Raw genomic sequence first — 18,211 nt, forward strand, 5'->3', positions numbered from 1 at the left:
GATAACGGTAAAATAAAATTTTAGAATCCAACAGGTTATAACTTTTGACTAAGAGCAGATAGAAATTTTATTAAACTTTTATGAGCAATTACCTTTCATTTGGTATACCACACATAACGGTAGACTAAATACAAGCTACACAATGTTAAATCAAGAAACTTGCGAAAAACCTCAAAACACCAGTGGAGATCAGTCTGGAAATTCGACATGGCTGACTTTTAAAAATTCTAACTTCTCTTGTAGGCATCTTTGAAATGAGATTAAGACGTCATATGAAAGGTGAAATAATAAGCTTTCACGTGCTATATATTTTTTATAGGTTGTCAAAGAAAAAAATTAATTCCATAGCCTGAGAACATAAAAATAAATGTTTTTTTTTTTGCTTTTTTTAATGAAATTTGATCGACTTCAAAAAATTCTAGCTCATAGACATGATCAATATAGATATATAAGTTGAGCTAAGACAATAAGCTTTCAGATGGTATAAAATTTTTTGAAGCTTGTTAGGGAAAAAAATTGAATAAATGACGTGAGAAGATAAAAATTCATGTTTTTTTTTTGCTTTTTTTTTGATGAAAATGATTGTTTTCAATGAATTATTTTTATACTTTTTGTGCATTGTAAAAATTTACAAATGGTTTTATTCTTAAGAAGAAATACTTGGCTTTTAAATCGTATAATTTGTTTTTGTAAGCTTTTAAAATAAAAAAATTAATATAATGAGAAAATAAAAAAGGTATTTTTTTTAGCTTTTTCTTGTAAATTATGATTGGCTGAAAAAATTAAAAGCTTCAATTGACTCATTTTAAACAAAAGCACACAACCTGTTTTCTGACGACGTTATCACGTAAAATCATCGTCTGTAAACCGGCTTTACAGACAACCTCTTTTTTGCAATTTTTTGAAAAATAAAAAAAAAAAAACGTGCTTTTTGTTGCTATTTTGATAATCAGGCTCTCAATTATACCAAATGGTTAGATCAAAAAGCGTTGAGCTCATTTTAGTTGTTAGCGCGCTTTACTTTTTTAAGATATCATAAAGATTTAAACAGGTATTGAAAGGTGGAAAATAGTTCTTATAGAAATCGTTACCAAATATGCTCAAAAATAAGGTCTGAAGTACAGCATATTCTAACGGTAATATTTCAAAAACGGGAGCTGATTAGTTTTTTCTGACATCGGATTCGAGTTCAGCACACCAAAAACCTTCAGAAAAGTATATTTTTGTTTTGGGCAACAAAACCCTTGTAAACCAGTGTAATTCAGAGGTCTTTCAAACCAAAGTTTCTTCACGATGGACATAAGTTTTTTGCTAAAGTCTTTACATTTTGTGTCTTTGTTTATCAAAATACAAGAAATCTATTCACTTTAGAAGAATTTACTAAGTTATGTTCTGAATTGCCTCATAGTTTCTGAAAAACAGGCAAGAGTATGTCCGAAGTCAAAACGCAAATTAAAGCTTTTATAAATTTAAATCCAAATTGGATTTAGGGATATCTACCTCAGGAACAAAGGGATTTCGTCTACCGCTGTGACTGTGAGGCACCATTATTTAAAAATATTTGTCTGAAAACATGTCCAACTTAACATTTTGCTTCAATTGATTTAGAGAAGCATGTAAAGCTGTATTGAAGCAAAATTATTAGGACAAGTATTTTTCATTAACAAGACTTTTTCAAAAATTATAAGAAGAAATGATTTAAATTTAAATCCTTGACAATTTTCGGATCAAAGACTGAATATTTTTCAGTATAAATATTGAAGAGCATCAAAAACATACCGTTATTTAAATAAGATCCACTTACAAATAATTAAATACAAATAAAGTTTCTAATAATATATCTTAAACCCTCAAAATAGCATTTCTCAAAACCTATTAATATTTTCAAAAATTTAAAACAATAAAAACCCTTCCCATATGATATTAAAAATACACTCCCGGAAAGTACTCTTTTCAACGCCATAAAATATAAGTGTTTTTTATTTTTTTCTTTAAAGATATTTAACCTATATTGTAAAATAAAAATAAGCTTTCAAAACTGACCAAAAAAACCTAATTTCAGATTGATGCCAATCTATGTCGAAGCAATTGACAATCCTTTTGTCCCAAAAATACTTTTAACTGCCATTTTGTTCAAACCACAAAACAATATCACTTCTACTGGCACTTAACCCCTCTTTTAATTACTGTTTATTGTATAAGAATATTGCTTTTAATTTATTGGTTTTGTTTTAATGTCGCCTGGTAGAGTGGGAGGGAGTTAAGAGAGTGATAGAGGTCAATTTAATAGTCAACTTTAATTGGATTAAACTTTTAACAACTTCAATCCTTTTTGTCTTTCTTTTTTTTTTTACTGGAACATTTCAATTTTATTTAACACCTATTCAACAGTTTTAAGTGTTTTTTATACGAGACATTAAAAATTAAACCTGAAAAGAAACGTCAAAAAATAGAGCTTTTTCGAATGTAGTTTTTTTTTTTACGATAAATATCCTTCACAATGTCAGAGTTCTCAGTCACAGAAATTTTTCATCAAGGATATAAGAATCAGAAACCTTGAATAATGACCACTAACCTTCAAGAAACAGGAGTGAGTCCTTAATTACAAATTTCCAGTACTTGAATGATATTATAAATTCCGTATCCTGCAAATCAACACATCAAATTCATTCTGTGGTTAATGTTTAATGATTACAGGATAATTGAAGTGAAACAACACAAAAAATTCCTAGAAAAGCTTTTCTCTCTCTCAGCTGGAAAAACAAAAAACATGGAACAGCTGAAAATTCAAATATGTCAAAAAGTGCCCGAAAAAAGTCCTGCGTAACCAGCAGCATCCATACATTCCAGTCCGCAAAGCTTTGTATAATTTTCCACGATTACATCATAGATGTGTGTTCCCATCTTAAACTTTTTCTCTCTTCTCTGTACCATAAAAGATTACCATCATCATCGGCTTCGACTGTCTATTCCAATCAGTTCCTTTTCGGTACTTGAAGAGTTCGCACGAAACATTAGCAAGGAATTACGGTCCGTTTTTTTCTCATTCAGAGTCGCGCCTTGCTTTCACAAAGACTATATAACTAAAAATCTCTCTTTCAAAGGATATTTTAATAAAACAAATAATAAATTAATAATTTCCCTAAAATACCATCGTTTATTAAGGACGACACAACACGTTTAGGAAAAACTCACCATCACATGTGAAATTTTTTTCAGTATTTTTATTATTTGCCTGCCCCAATAAGGACTTTAATATTTTGCTGTATTTTTCTCTCAATTTGGTGTTCTTAAATATCCTTTTTCATCCTGCCGCGGGCCCCCGAATGATATTATGAGTGTAGACAAAGGGAAATTATACATTCTCTGGAAATAAAAGAAAATAAAGGAAAATTATTTTCCCTTTTTCCTTTTCGGAAATATATATGTAATATATTAATTCGTGTGTTGTACGGTTCGGTGTATCATTGTGTTTCTTGATAAGCTTGAAAATAAAAAGGATACGTCGCGGTAATTCAGTGCATTTCAGTTGAGAGTAGGTCAAGAAGAATATTTGCTGTTGTAGCAAACGTACGTACAATCGTAAAACGAGCGTTTGTGTGAGTGTGTTCGTTTTTTCCTTTTTTCGAGAAAAACCGGAAAAAATTATTTTCGTTGGTGTGTGTGTATTTTGTTCCGATGTGGGCTTTCGGAGAAAACGCTTGAGTGCGTTTATTTTTTCCTCTTTCCTTTAAGTTTGTTTACTTAAATATAAAAAGTCCTTAAATTATAACCTACATATACAACAACAAAGAAGAAAAAAAAAAATAAAATTGAAAAAAAAAAAAACAAGAAAAACGAAAACGTTTTTCTCAAGAGAATTGAGTGCATTTGATGCGTTTTTTTTTTTTAATTTCATTTTCCCATCCACACAGAATATGTGTTAAGTGGTTTGAGAATATAATATAATAATAAAAAGAAGAAAAAAAATATTTTTTGTGTGCGCAGCAATAGATTTTCTCTTGGATAACCGAGCAAAAAAAAAGGATATTTTTTTAAACGTGCAAGGATATTTAATTATGTGAATGGAATGGATATAAATATTTCAAGAGGATAAACAAGGGTAATTCAGAAGGTAGGTAATTATTGTTATTTTAAAAATGAGAATGAAAAAATGAAAGGGTTTTTATGATATTTTAATAATATACCTAGACTATAAACGATATGTGTATATTCGGTTAAAGGTTTTTATGGTAATTGCCTGGTGGAGATGTAGATAGGAAATGTTATTGGGTTTGTATTATTTTTGTTATTATGAAGTGATTCATCAATAATTCCGTAACAGTTTAATTATTGAGAGTTTTATCGATTTGGTTTTAGCTGGTGGAGGCTGGGACTCGAACCAAGACCTCTCGCGTCATAGTTCATTGCACTTACCTAACCATTGAGTCACGAGGTACTACAAAATCAATAATAGTTCAAAACAATTGTATTCCATTAATGGGTTATCACTTTTCAGGCTTATTAATGTAGTGGGGGAAAAAAATTTAGTAAATTATTTAAAAAAAAACCTTAAAGCTATTTTTATGGAAATTTAAGGTCCCTTTGCTTCCTGAATAAAAACTTAAGTTTTATTATTTATTATTTTTCAAATTTAATTCATCTTTCGATTCTATAAAGCTATATAAAGCCATTAAAAGACTTTCAAATAAGTTCAAAAACTTGCAAATATCCAGGGGATTCATTCACTGTTTTGAAAAAATGAGCTCATTGAACGCTTATCAGCATCTGAAGAGCAACGTGTCTTAGAACTCATCAGCAATGAAGAACTTGATGGTAGGAAATTTTAACAGTTCTGCAAGACAATTTATTGCGAAAACTTGCGTTTCGACGTTTACCATTGAACGTTCAAGCAATACTAACATCAAGATCAGATCTTTCTCCTGATCTCCTTTTGGAGCTCGCTGATAAAATTGTTGTTTCTCCACCACTAGTACATTTTGCCGTCTGTTCATATAAAATATAGAACTTTTCGAAATCGTTCCAAGGAACGAAGAAGACAAAATTCAAAAAACTGTTTTAAGACTGCAAGGAAAGAAATATGTTTTTGGTACTTGGTATTACTCCAAATATCAGCACAAAGCACGAAATGTATTGAACCTTACACCTTTTAGGGAAATTTTAACAATGGTCCATAACGACGGCGAATGATTGCAATGTTCCTGGAAGCATTCCCTTTGTAATGGACCAGGGCTTTAAATATTAATTTCTTATCGATATCGGATCTGACTTCAACTGATAATGAATTAAGTGCTGAGAATGATACAGTTATAAGTACATATATATATGCATTTCGAAGGACTACGACGAAGTTTCGTTTGGAGATTTGATGTTCTTGACGTAAGTTTTTTTTACACTCGGTTCTAACTTCCCTGTCCACTATCATTGGCTGGCAAACAGCCATGTGCTAAATTGACACATATTTTCAATGAATTAAAAAAAACCGCAAAGAAAGGAAGCATACCTAATAGTGCGAAATTCAGGCTTCCCTTCAAAATGCTACAGCAAACCCCAACTCAAAGGATATCAACCATTTAATTGAACACTAGAGTAAGAAGAAGCTTTCAACAATTTTAAAGTCACTTTATCTTCTGCAACTCTTCTTGGCCGTCCAAGCAACGCAGCAGACCTTATTCTATTTACTAATCCATCAAACCACTCAATAGGATCAGAAGATAAAAGGCAGTTGGAAATAATTGTTTTTATTTTTAAAGAAACTATCAGAGAGAAAATACTCTTGGCCAACTTACTACCGAGATCTTCTAATAAAATACACTAGCCGACCCCGCCCTCGAAATTCGACTGCCAATTTCTTTTTTTTTTTATTTGCACAGTTTTAAACACAATTATACCAAAATAGTTTAATAATTTTGTATAGTATTTGTTGTTGTTTTCTTGCGATTAACTACACTTTTTGAAGACAAAATACACAGATTTATATAATATACATACTTTTTGATATTTTTTAAACCTGATTTAGATATTGTTGAACTACGTTTTAACTACGCTCAACTACGTAAAAAATGTATCGAAACAGAAAATGCAAAGTGTAATCGCCTTAATGCATTGTGTTTGCACCTTGCATTTTGCGATTCAATTCAAACTGTTTCATGTTCCATTCGTTCAAATTCCATCATTCAATCATTCAACCTCCACCAACTTCACTCAAATTTGTCATTCACACCATTGTATGTCTTTTGGAGGTTCTCGTCTTAGCTTAGCTTGTAGAAGTTTAAATTTCCGGAAAGGAGAAGGCGTTATTTATCGCACTTCAAGTTGGAATGATATTTGTGAAAATTTTAATGAATGCGTTCAGATATTAATAAGAGATTAAAGATAGGTTCACATTTATTAAAGGTGCGTTCAGGTGTTGATCTTCACAGTATACAGTAGTAAAAAGGTAATCCGTGGTACTGTGTGGCAGTGAAGTTTTAAGCAAAACATCCCTTTGAAAGTGAGAATCGACATTTTTTAATCAAACAAATCAATTCTTAAGGCTTTACCACACCAACTGCGTCGCACGATAACGTTTTTTTTATGTTAAAGCCACACCTATACAATGACCTAAAAAGTGAAAAAGTGGTAAATTTACAAAATTAATAGGGGTATTCACGATTCGTGCAAATGGTCTTGTATCGTTGTAAAGTGTAACATTTTCTTAAAATAAAACAACCAAATACCTATACAGACTACAATTTTTTTTACACTTTTACACCTTTGCTATACCCCAACCCTATTGCAAAAATAAAATCCAATGGTGCAAAATTTGTCTATTGTAGTTGTAGTAGTAGAAAACAAAATTTTGCATTTTTACACTTTTTTGTTACACCGGATCATGAATACCCCTAATTTTTTTTATTTCTTTCTAGCGCTATTTAGTTTTAGAAAAAACTACAAAAATTTTGTTTGAAACCAAAAAATAAGCTTTTTGCATCATAATTTTTAATTTTGTGGTCGTAAAAACTGTCGCAAAATGAGTTTGAAATTTCTATCACTTTTTGCAAAAAATGGATTTTTTCGCTTATTTTTTGTATAAAAAAACTTATTTTATTGTATAAAAAACAATTTGTTAACTCTTTTTTAAAATTACTCTAGCGAGAAAAAAAGTGAAAATTTTCAAACTCATTTTTTGACAGTTTTTCTTACCTTAAAATCAAAAATAATGATGCAGAAAGCTTAATTTTTGCTTTAATAAACAAAAACAAATAGCGCTAGAAAGAAATAAAAAAAATTAATATTGTAAATTTCCCTTTTTTTTTATTGTTATTGTAGATAAGAAACAAAAAAGACGTTTTTGTTAGTTTTCCCTGAACCTCATAAGAAAAACGCTTTGTCATGCGGTATTTGGTGTGCGATAAAATATTAGTGCCTTTTATGCAAAAATGTAAACGTCTAAAAGTGAAAACTTGGTAAAATGGTAAAGGAACTGTCAAATTCTTGTGTTCTTTCAAGAGAGAAAAGGACGAAGATAGATTTCATTTGTATCAAAAGTATTTACAAAAGATTGGACCTTAGTATCCTACTAACAATTTTGCTTCTATAATGCTTTATAGATACAACAACTGCATCTGTAATGCTTTATAGAACCAAAATTGTTTGTCGGGTAATAGACTTGATTTTAATAGAATTCGATTTTAAGAAAAAAATTCATGGTAATAAAACAAATATCTTACTTCTAAACTTATATAACTAAAACAATGAAAGTTAACCATAGTTAACATGCGATCTTAAAACAACGCACCAATGTGAAACCTCCTTAATGTTTTTTTATTTTCGCTGAATGCTTTCAATCATTCAGTCAGTCATGAATGACATTTCATTCCAGTCGATTGGAAATTTTCCAACAGATATTCCAGTTGTTTTTGTTTTGGTTTGTTTTTTTTATATCGAATTTTAATTTGTTTAATTTCATTATTTCGATTTAAAAAGGTAAAAAAATAAATAGATTCTGCACTTATAGAGGCCATTCTCTATCATTCAGTGTATAATTTATGCCTCTTCGGTTTTTGTGGGCCCGATATTTTGTACCACAAAAACCATGTTCGCCGTTTTATTATATGATGATTCTACGTAACGTGTCGTTTACCAATCACCATAACAGGAGATTGTTTCAGAACTTACTATAAACTTTTCAATTTTTTTTTTTTTTTTAAAATTACAATTTCAATTTATTTCCCACATTAAAATACAATATCTTATAAGATATAGCGCAAGCATCAAGATGCATAACTACTACATGAACTTCAACAGCGACCTCAAAAATCAATAGTTGAGTCCGATTGAACCTCGGGAAATACTTGTTATGGTCTAAATATTGCCAATGTTTAATAAAGTACCTACTTCAAAAAGTCCTACAGGACACACCAATTAATGTTAAAAGTCGTTGATGTAGCTGATGTAGTAATCTGTGAAATAGTCATAGTCCTCTGTTCTGGTTTGATATTTTATAATTAGAACAAATGAGAAATGTCAAACTTTACTCTAAATAAAGGGATATAGCACATAGGACCTCAACTAACACCTGTGTGCCATTGTGTACAGTTTCCAAAAATGTACTTCAGGTCAATCCAGCTCTGACTCTTCGTCGACTGTTCTACCCCAAAAGTTTCTCAGTCATCCGACATTTCTGGCATCTTGATTGAGCGGGTTACACTGCATTGCTTAGCTTACCATTACAGCATTTTCGAAGCGTGTGCCCAATACACTGCCACTTATGTTTTTTTATAATAGATTTCGAATCCGTTCTACTAATAAGCTCTTCTTTGGCTATACATTTGAGCCAAAAATATACTCCAAGTGCTACAGCCGTACAGCAGTACGAACTCAACAAACTCTTAGCAAACACAAGTTTAAGAAACTTTTGTACGTTCTAACAATCGTTGAAGCGAACCCTTTCCAACACTTTCAGGAACTAAGAAAAACGGCAGTCCTTTACACTTTTTGTTCAGTTGGCCTTAGAAATAGAGCAATAAAAAAACCGGTAGGGAGTATGCGTCAATGGCTTCATCTACTGAATTCTGTCAAAAGACAGCATGTCCCAAGAGTGAAACTACTTCATTGTCTGCCAGACTCTCTGCCTGTAAGACCCTTTCTGCCATATTATGTGAACGTCTGAGGTCTTTCGTCAACAATCTTTTAGGTATTTATCAGTGTGGCCTTAGGCCGGAAAAGTTTACCATCGGCCAAATATTAGCATTTTAGTAGACCTTGGAAAAACCCAAAAAACATCGTAGTGATACCCATTACTTGATTATCGATTTCAAGCCCGCTTACGACAGTATCTATAGAGATGAGCTGTATAATTTTCACTACCTTTCGAAGCTCGTTTTCTTGTGAAGAATAAATGACGATAGAGACATAATCAGAGGAATACAGCGTAATTTCAGTGAATAAAACAAGTCTAAGGATCTTACTTTAAATTTTGTCTTCAAAAATGGACACCTAACATCTATATGTATTGAACAAGACGTCTTAGAAGACCATCAATAACTACAAGGTAATAAAATTACCTCATGATTACTACTTACTGTTCTCAAACAACGTCAAAGTTTCTAATATTAGAAATTTGTAATAATCAGAAGAAACTTCTTCAAAGAGATAAAGCACCTTAACCTTGATTCGAACATGATGTCTGCTAAGTTTCCAACTTTTCAAATAGTTTATTTTTAGATAAGACATTCCATTTTCAACCTTCATATTAACCTTAGTTGAAATTGCATTTAACTTTTATTAAAAACCATCATGACAAAAGTTTTTCCTCTTTTAGAGGATGCTTCGAAGCAACGATGAAATTGTGAGATATATGTGACGAAAGATAGTTAGATTAGATAGAGTTGAAGAGGTTTTGAAGGTGCTTCGTAAGTTAAAGAGTATAAGAAAAAGAATCCTGAAAACTTAATGCCTTTTTGTCTGATAATCCTTTTCTATACTATTCCATGATGAAAACCTCCTACATAAAGTTGAGTCACAGACATAATGCATGAAAGTACCTTCAAATGGATGATGTGCTGGCAAAATGTAGAAATCATACAGACAGAGAGAGAGAGAGTTTTTCCACCACGATTTCAAAGTGCATCGCAGTCAAGCGTTAAGTCTCTCCTGATGGTTGTGTGCAGAATGATTGGTTATGGGATTTGGAATATTTCTCGAGAACGACTTTGGAGTGGAACTTAGTTTTATGCAATATGATTTCATAACAATGCTGCTGCGATGCATGAGTATTCATCGAAGCAAGCATAAGAAGTGTGGTTAGCTGTTGAATAAAAAAAAAAAAAGAAAAAAAAAAGGAAAATTGAAGCCGGATGAGTGAATGAGGAATGAATTCAGTGGAGTGTATATTTTAAGCATCTACGTATACATGCACACATACAGCCTACAGATATTTAAAAAGGTGCTGTTGTGAAAAAAGAATCTTGGGATGATGAATTTAAGGATTTTAATTTCATTTTAATTCCAAACAATCGGAATGAAAAAAAGAATTTAGTCCATAAAATCGATAAAAATCCGCTTTTTCTCAAATCAATCAAATACTTGGTATACAGAGGGACTAATTTTAAAGCAACATAATGAAATGATAAACTCGTTCTTTAGAATATCAAAAATCTTAATCTTCCAACAGACAGCCTTGTATTTAAAGAAGTTTTGAAGTTGGCACGTCGCGACACACAGGAGTATTGTCATCAAAAACCTGGCCATAATTATTTTTCGTGGTTTTTGTTATTATTTCTGTTTAAAATGAGTATTTCTACAAGAAAATACAATATACACCGAGTTTTGGTTATTTTTATTTTTTTTACCAAAAACTCAAAAATTTGATTAACATTATTTTTCTCATATTTGTTTCCTCATCCCTAATACCCGATTCTCAGTTTTTTTTCCTCTCTTCCCCAACCTTAATTAAGATCACCCAAAATAAAATACACTAATAACATCAGTAAATTTAATTTAAAAATAAAAAACGTTGCATAAAGTAAGGAGTATTTTCTATCACAAAGTGAAAAACTAATTCACCCTCGATTCTCTCAAGAGCACCTAAGAGCACCTGATTTTTGTTGCATTGTGTTAAAGAATATATAAACTAACTCATAAGTTTCAATTCATCGCAGAATAACGGGTTATATTAAAACAAAATCATTAAAGTTCAAATAATAACTTATCAAAAATATCAAGTTTTTAGATACTAGTTCTAAGGCCGCATTAAAATAGAAAAAAACCATCTAACATTTTCAAAACTTTATTAATATCGTTAATAAATAACTGAAGAAGAATTCTCCATTTAAATTTTTTTAGATTTCTATCACAACACTTCGATATCGCATATAGAATAACACTTACCAAAATACTTCGCATTCAAATAAAAATGAGGTAGTTGTAACTAGCTCAGGGAAATTAGTCAAAATATGGGCATGAAATCGCATTTTTCGCGGGACAAAATTTTTTTCATGGAATGTGTTCGGGTGGTTGTCCTTATCATAAAAGTCAATTTGTTGGGAAAATTGGAGGTTGGGAACAGCCGCCATCTTGGAAAAGAGATTGGTATCGTTTTTATTGAATAGCTCCATTGTTATTCATTTTAACAAAAAATGACAAAGGTAAGACTTATTAACAATAAAATTATCTAAAAAATGATATACAAAACAATTCCGTGAGTTGAATAAATAAAATTTTATAGTTGGTCAAAGTGCGGGTTTGTATCGCAAGGTTGGGAAAAAATGACATTTGTTCATATATCTGACGAACTTTTGATTTGTTTGGATAATTCTTCAAGAATGAATTATAGTACTTATAATTACCTATTAAATGAGCCCACAATCGTTATTGTAACCATCGTATTGTAGAAGTAATCTAACTCCGAAACTCTCCATGTACTAGTTAAAAGTGAGAAAAAAGCTAGTTTTTTGCTAGAAGGCCTAGAAAATTTTGGGAGTAGAGGTATAACCAAAATATAAGTACGCAGTTTTGCAGCCATACGCGTGTCAATGTCGATTTCAAAGGTCTGACAACTCTAATTTTGTGCTTTATACGGTTTTTGGGGGGTTAAATAAGGTAAGTTTTCCAGTTAACGTGAATGGGCTAAATTTATACTATTTGAAATTATAAATATACAAGCTGATGCTCTATTATTTTTCCTAAATCTGGACACCTCAATCTTGGCTATGGGGTTAATAGAACTCACGATATAGGCTTTTTTAACTAACCATATCAGGCTTTTCAATTCAAATAAACAAACAAAAATCTAAACAAAATAGCCTCTAAAACATAATCGTATAAACGGCTTATATCTTGAGTTCTATTGGTCACATCCTCAAGATTGGGGTGTCTAGATTTACGAAAAATAATAGAGCATCAGCTTGTATATTTATAATTTCAAATAGTATAAATTTAGCCCATTCACGTTAACTGGAAAACTTACCTTATTTAACCCCCCAAAAACCGTATAAAGCACAAAATTAGAGTTGTCAGACCTTTGAAATCGACATTGACACGCGTATGGCTGCAAAACTGCGTACTTATATTTTGGTTATACCTCTACTCCCAAAATTTTCTAGGCCTTCTAGCAAAAAACTAGCTTTTTTCTCACTTTTAACTAGTACATGGAGAGTTTCGGAGTTAGATTACTTCTACAATACGATGGTTACAATAACGATTGTGGGCTCATTTAATAGGTAATTATAAGTACTATAATTCATTCTTGAAGAATTATCCAAACAAATCAAAAGTTCGTCAGATATATGAACAAATGTCATTTTTTCCCAACCTTGCGATACAAACCCGCACTTTGACCAACTATAAAATTTTATTTATTCAACTCACGGAATTGTTTTGTATATCATTTTTTAGATAATTTTATTGTTAATAAGTCTTACCTTTGTCATTTTTTGTTAAAATGAATAACAATGGAGCTATTCAATAAAAACGATACCAATCTCTTTTCCAAGATGGCGGCTGTTCCCAACCTCCAATTTTCCCAACAAATTGACTTTTATGATAAGGACAACCACCCGAACACATTCCATGAAAAAAATTTTGTCCCGCGAAAAATGCGATTTAAATTACTAATTTCCCTGGGCTAAACAGTTAACTTTGAACTCATTTTTTAACAAGACACAATCGAAAAACAAAAAAATGAGTGCAGCATATTGACCCATCTTTATTTAGCACCCATTTTGCCAAACTTTTTGATGTCAATTTTGATTTTCAGAAAATCGACTAATGACTAGGTTTTTACTGCAAATACTCCTATGTGGCGTCGTTTTCGAGTTCAAAAAAAAAAAAAAACAACTACTCAAAACCTAAAGCTGCTTCCACATTATTTCTCCATTTCAAAGTGGAGTAACAGTGGAAGTGTTGATCAATAGCGCTGCTCAACTTTTGTTGACCCAAAATGTCTATACGCATTTTACACAATAGGGAACTGTCAGTAGGCTTTGACTTTATCAATAAGACCGAAAAACTCACTTTAGAAAAAATTTGCACAGGTTTTCTTTTTGAAAGAATCGGTTTTGAAAAAAAAAAGTTTTAGTGCCATGTGTCATTGCACAAGAAATTAATCGAAGTATTGCACCGTTTTGCTTTTTCTCAAATTTATAAAATTGGAAAAGAAAAATTTGGGGTATTCTTGATTATGCGATAAATCATGCTAATACGAGTATATTGTGTTTATTTTCAATAGAAAGCCTATAACGATCTGACAGTTATCAAAAATTATGGCTTTTTTGACCGTTCGGAGAAAAAATTAACTTCCAGCAAGTTATGATGCCGAAAATTCTTCAAAGCTAGTTAAAAAGTGATTTGGTACAAGGTGGAGAAGAATAAGCACCAACTCCACAAGTGATGCCTTATTTGATGATTTGAAGAATAATTATGAGATTTTTTATAACAATTTGGTCGAACTCATGGATGAATCGTCGATGCATGCCGAGAAAGGAGTCATCAAACAGAAGGAACAAATATTAAATAAATAATTATTAACATTAACAATAAAATTCTGGTTACAGACGAAATTCAAAATTTGCATTGATTGAAAGACAAATTATATAGAAACAATATTAAAAATATAATTTGTTAACTGTTAATTAAGATATAGCGGCCCGGAAATTACCAGGTTACATAAGAAAAAACAAGCATAAATTTGAATTATAACGAAAACAAAAACTTATTTGGACTTTAAATACAAAAAAAAAAATATTAAGCGTGAAAGGGAGAAATATGTTTTCAAAATAATGCCATATTTTTGATTCGTTCAACTTGAAAAGGGCTTGAAATTTTTTTTGATAAAAAAATTTTAGGTATGTTCATCTGTTCCAACATAGTTTCTAAACTACTTATTATAATTTAACGAAAGAGGCATTGTGGGAAGCGTCTTGGTTGTCCGCTGGTTATTGTTTTAAATATTTTAAAATTTTATTTTTTATTAATGTTTCGTATTATGCTGTATTAGATTACTAAGAACCCTTTAAATCCGTTAAATTAATAATAAAAGATCCTAGCACGACGTTTGAACCTTACCCAAAATAAGGTATTTTTATTGCCTGGGTCAAATTTAGAAACTGTCTTTCAGATCTTTTTATAGCCAACTCTGGCGTCCCTCAGGGAAGTCACCTAGGCCCATTTTTATTCATTTTAGCTATAAACGACGTAATCTCGTGCATAACTTCAAGTGATATTCTCATATTTGCTGTTGATATGAAGATTTTTAAAGAAATTAAGTCTGACAATGACCGTATCCTTCTTCAAAGCGATATTAACAGTTTTAATGTTTGGTGTGGTAAAAATGGCCTTTCACTTAACCCAGCTAAATGCCAAACAATTACATTCTCTAGAAAACGAGTCATTAATATTTTTGATTACTACATCTTGCAACATAAGCTATGTCGAGTATTTAGCTTCAAAGACTTGGGTGTCCAATTTAGTTCAAATTTAGGATTTACTGAACACATCAATTTTATAGTAAATAAAGCGAGCTCAATGCTTGGTTTTATTAAACGTTGGGCAAAGGAATTTGATGATCCATTTGTTACTCTATCTTTGTACAACTGCTACGTTCGACCCCATCTTGAGTACGCTTCTCAAGTATGGAGTCCTTTTTATGAAGTTCATAAAAACCGAATCGAATCTATTCAACACAATTTTGTACGCTTCGCTCTAAAAGGTCTTCCTTGGACCGACCCTTTCAACTTGCCACCTTATGAACATCGCATTCAACTTCTTCAGATACAAACTTTAGCACAGAGACGTGTAAATAATGATTTAATCTTTCTTCATCAGCTTATTAATTCCCAAATTGACGCCCCTGATCTATTAGCTTGTATTGGTATAAATTATCCGGGTGGATCTCACCTCCTACGAAGATTTGAACCTTTGCATATCGACTTTCATAGAACAAACTATGGTATTAATGAGCCTCTTAGTCTCATGAGTAAACTTTTTAACTTGAACCATTCATCCTTAGACTTTTATTTGACGAAAATGGGTTTAAAAACATTGTTTCGAACCAGTGCTCCACAATCGTGACTGTTAATCAATGTTTTAAATAAATGTACATGTTGGATTTTTTGTACTTATAAATTTATAACTTGTAAATTTGTTCGTAATTATTTTGTTTTATATTGTGCATGTGGGAGGTTGTATTTTTTGTCTACTAACCACTAACATGCACTTATGATGAGCCTCTGATTGTAGTTAAAAGCTTGTTCTAAGCTTACTACATCAAAGAATCTGAAGTGAAAAAAAAGGTCACTGACCACGAACTGTGCAAAAATCGATTAAAAATTTGATTGTATGTATTGATATACATATGTTCTTAACACCAAGCAAATTAATAATAACCAGTGTTTTTAATCAATCCTAAAATGATAAAAATTGTTTGGTTAACTCGTACACTTAAAATTGAAACAAAACAAAAACATGGATTTGACATATCACGTGACTTTGATTTGAAAAATTAATTAATCAAAATGTCAAACATCAAACACACACTCGTAGACAATTTCGATTAAAATTCCACGCAAGAGTATAGAACATTTTGGCTCAGCTTTTTTTGGAAGGGTTGGTTTTATTAATTCAAAGTTTTATCAAATACACTTGATTGGATTAGGTGTTTAAATGAATAAAATCCATTATGATAAATTAAAAGTACAAGGTGATACTTTTTAATAGGTATGGGTACGCGAAACCTATACTTGGTATTTTAAAGGAATAACACGGTGTTACAAAAATTAGTTTTTAAAATATACGCGGGCGGAGACCTATCACGTTTTGTAGAGCTAGTCGCACTGATTACGAAACAATATTTAAAAATTAACCCAAAATCTAGAGTTAGGGGCAAAAAACGGTTTTTTGACCTTCACCCATTGAAAAAAATCTAGCTTCGTCAAATTTTTACCCATTTTCGATTTTTTTACAGTTTCTAACAGGAAATAAATATACCTTTTCAACAATGTAACTCGGTTAAACCACCTAGAATTAATAAGCTGTCAAAGTTCGAAAATTCCATTTTTTTTCGTCATTTATCCAACTTCGACATCAAATTAAAGTATATAATTTCTCAACAACATGCTGTTTTAAAAAATATATTCTAAAATAATATTAATTTCCAAATCAAACGAGGTATCTTATATATAAAAATGAGTTCGTTTAGTGTGTGTGGCCGATAAACTCGCGTTTGGCTGGTCCGATTTTGGTAATTTTTTTTTTGTTTGAAAGGTATTAATATGTAGATGGTTTGTATAAAAAAAAAATAATACCTTTTCTCGCATCTTTACATAGCTGTCAATATGTACGAGTAAAAAACCACTCTCGCTTTTTAAAAATTTTAACTAAGCTTAATTTGTAAAGCTTTCAAAATAATTAAAAAAGTCTGATTTTGAGTGAAACAAATAATTATTCGTCTTGTGATATTAAATCCACATATGGACTTCACAAATAAAATGTATATCTCTGATTTTCATTGAGGACAAATAAGTAAAGCATTGGCACATCAATCAGAGTTATGGTTTGTATCTACATATTATATATATTTCTCCTGTGCGTTTGTTTGTGACTTTACTCCTAAACGACTAGACAGATTTTTCTGAAATTTTGTGTGAAATATATGTGAAAAGGTCCATCCGAAACAGGTTTTGTTTTATAATTGGACCCGGTAGGTGGCGCTGCTGTCAAGTTATAGGCAAATTCCATATTTGAGGTCGATTTTTGTGAAATTTTGTTTATTTGATAAGGTCTATCCGTTACAGGTTTTGTTTTATAATTTGATCCAATAGGTGGCGCTGTTTTCAAGTTATAGGCAAATTCCATAGGTGGGGTCGAATGACTGGACAGATTTTTGTGAAATTTTTTGTTATGACAAGGTTCATTCTAGACAAGTTTTGTTTCATGATTGGACCCAGTAGTTGGCACTGTTGTCAAGTTTTAGGAAAATTGCATATTTTGATTTTTGTGAAACTTTTTGTGTCTGATATAATTTATTCGAAACATGTTTTGTTTCATAAATTGGACCCGGTAGGTGGCGCTTTTGCCGAAGTAGTTATAGACAAATTTCATATTTGGAGTGCGAAAGACTTGACAGATTTTTGTGAAAGTTCGTTTGTGTGATAAGTTCCATCCATGTTTTGTAAATTATAACTGTATGCGGTAGGTGGCGCTGTTGTCAAATTATATATAGAAAGACTTGACGCTGTTGTCAAGTTATAGTCAAATTCCATATTTGGAGTCCGAACGTCTGTATAGACTTTTATGAATTTTTTTGCGTTTGATAAGGTTCATTCTAGACAGGCTTTGTTTTATAGTTGGACCCAGGGGCGTACGTTGAGTTGTCGGGGCCCCGGGGCAAGACTACATTTTTGTGACTGGCTACCAATTCACTGAAAAATATAATGTGTCTCTCTTGTGTCCGAAGTGATTCATGTTAAGTATCTTATCTTTTTGCTTCGATACTTTTATAACCAGTTGCCTTCTCTACATTGTCGCTCCTTACGGGGCCCTGGCGTGTTGGGGGCCCCGGGGCACCACCCCCCTTGCCCCAATGGTGTGTACGCCCCTGTTGGACCTGGTACGTGGCGCTGCTGTCAAGTTATGACCAAATGCAATATTTGGGGTTCAAAGAGCTCATATTCAAGGCTAATAAAAACAAACACGATTTAACTCTTTAAAATGTAATTTCCTCAATTAAAAT

At 31.5% G+C, this 18,211-nt stretch overlaps 1 protein-coding gene across 1 annotated transcript in view; it reads left to right on the plus strand.

Moving 5' to 3' along the window:
• The first annotated feature begins 2,972 nt into the window (after positions 1-2,972).
• LOC129909718 (mucin-2) overlaps positions 2,973-18,211 on the plus strand; it is an 85,062-nt gene continuing 69,823 nt past the window's right edge. Inside the window, exon 1 of the mRNA XM_055986791.1 lies at positions 2,973-4,114. The gene's annotated coding sequence lies outside the window, so the exon portion shown is untranslated. The remainder of the gene's footprint in view (positions 4,115-18,211) is intronic.

Source organism: Episyrphus balteatus, chromosome 2 (assembly GCF_945859705.1).
Source record: "Episyrphus balteatus chromosome 2, idEpiBalt1.1, whole genome shotgun sequence".
NCBI lineage: Eukaryota > Metazoa > Arthropoda > Insecta > Diptera > Syrphidae > Episyrphus > Episyrphus balteatus.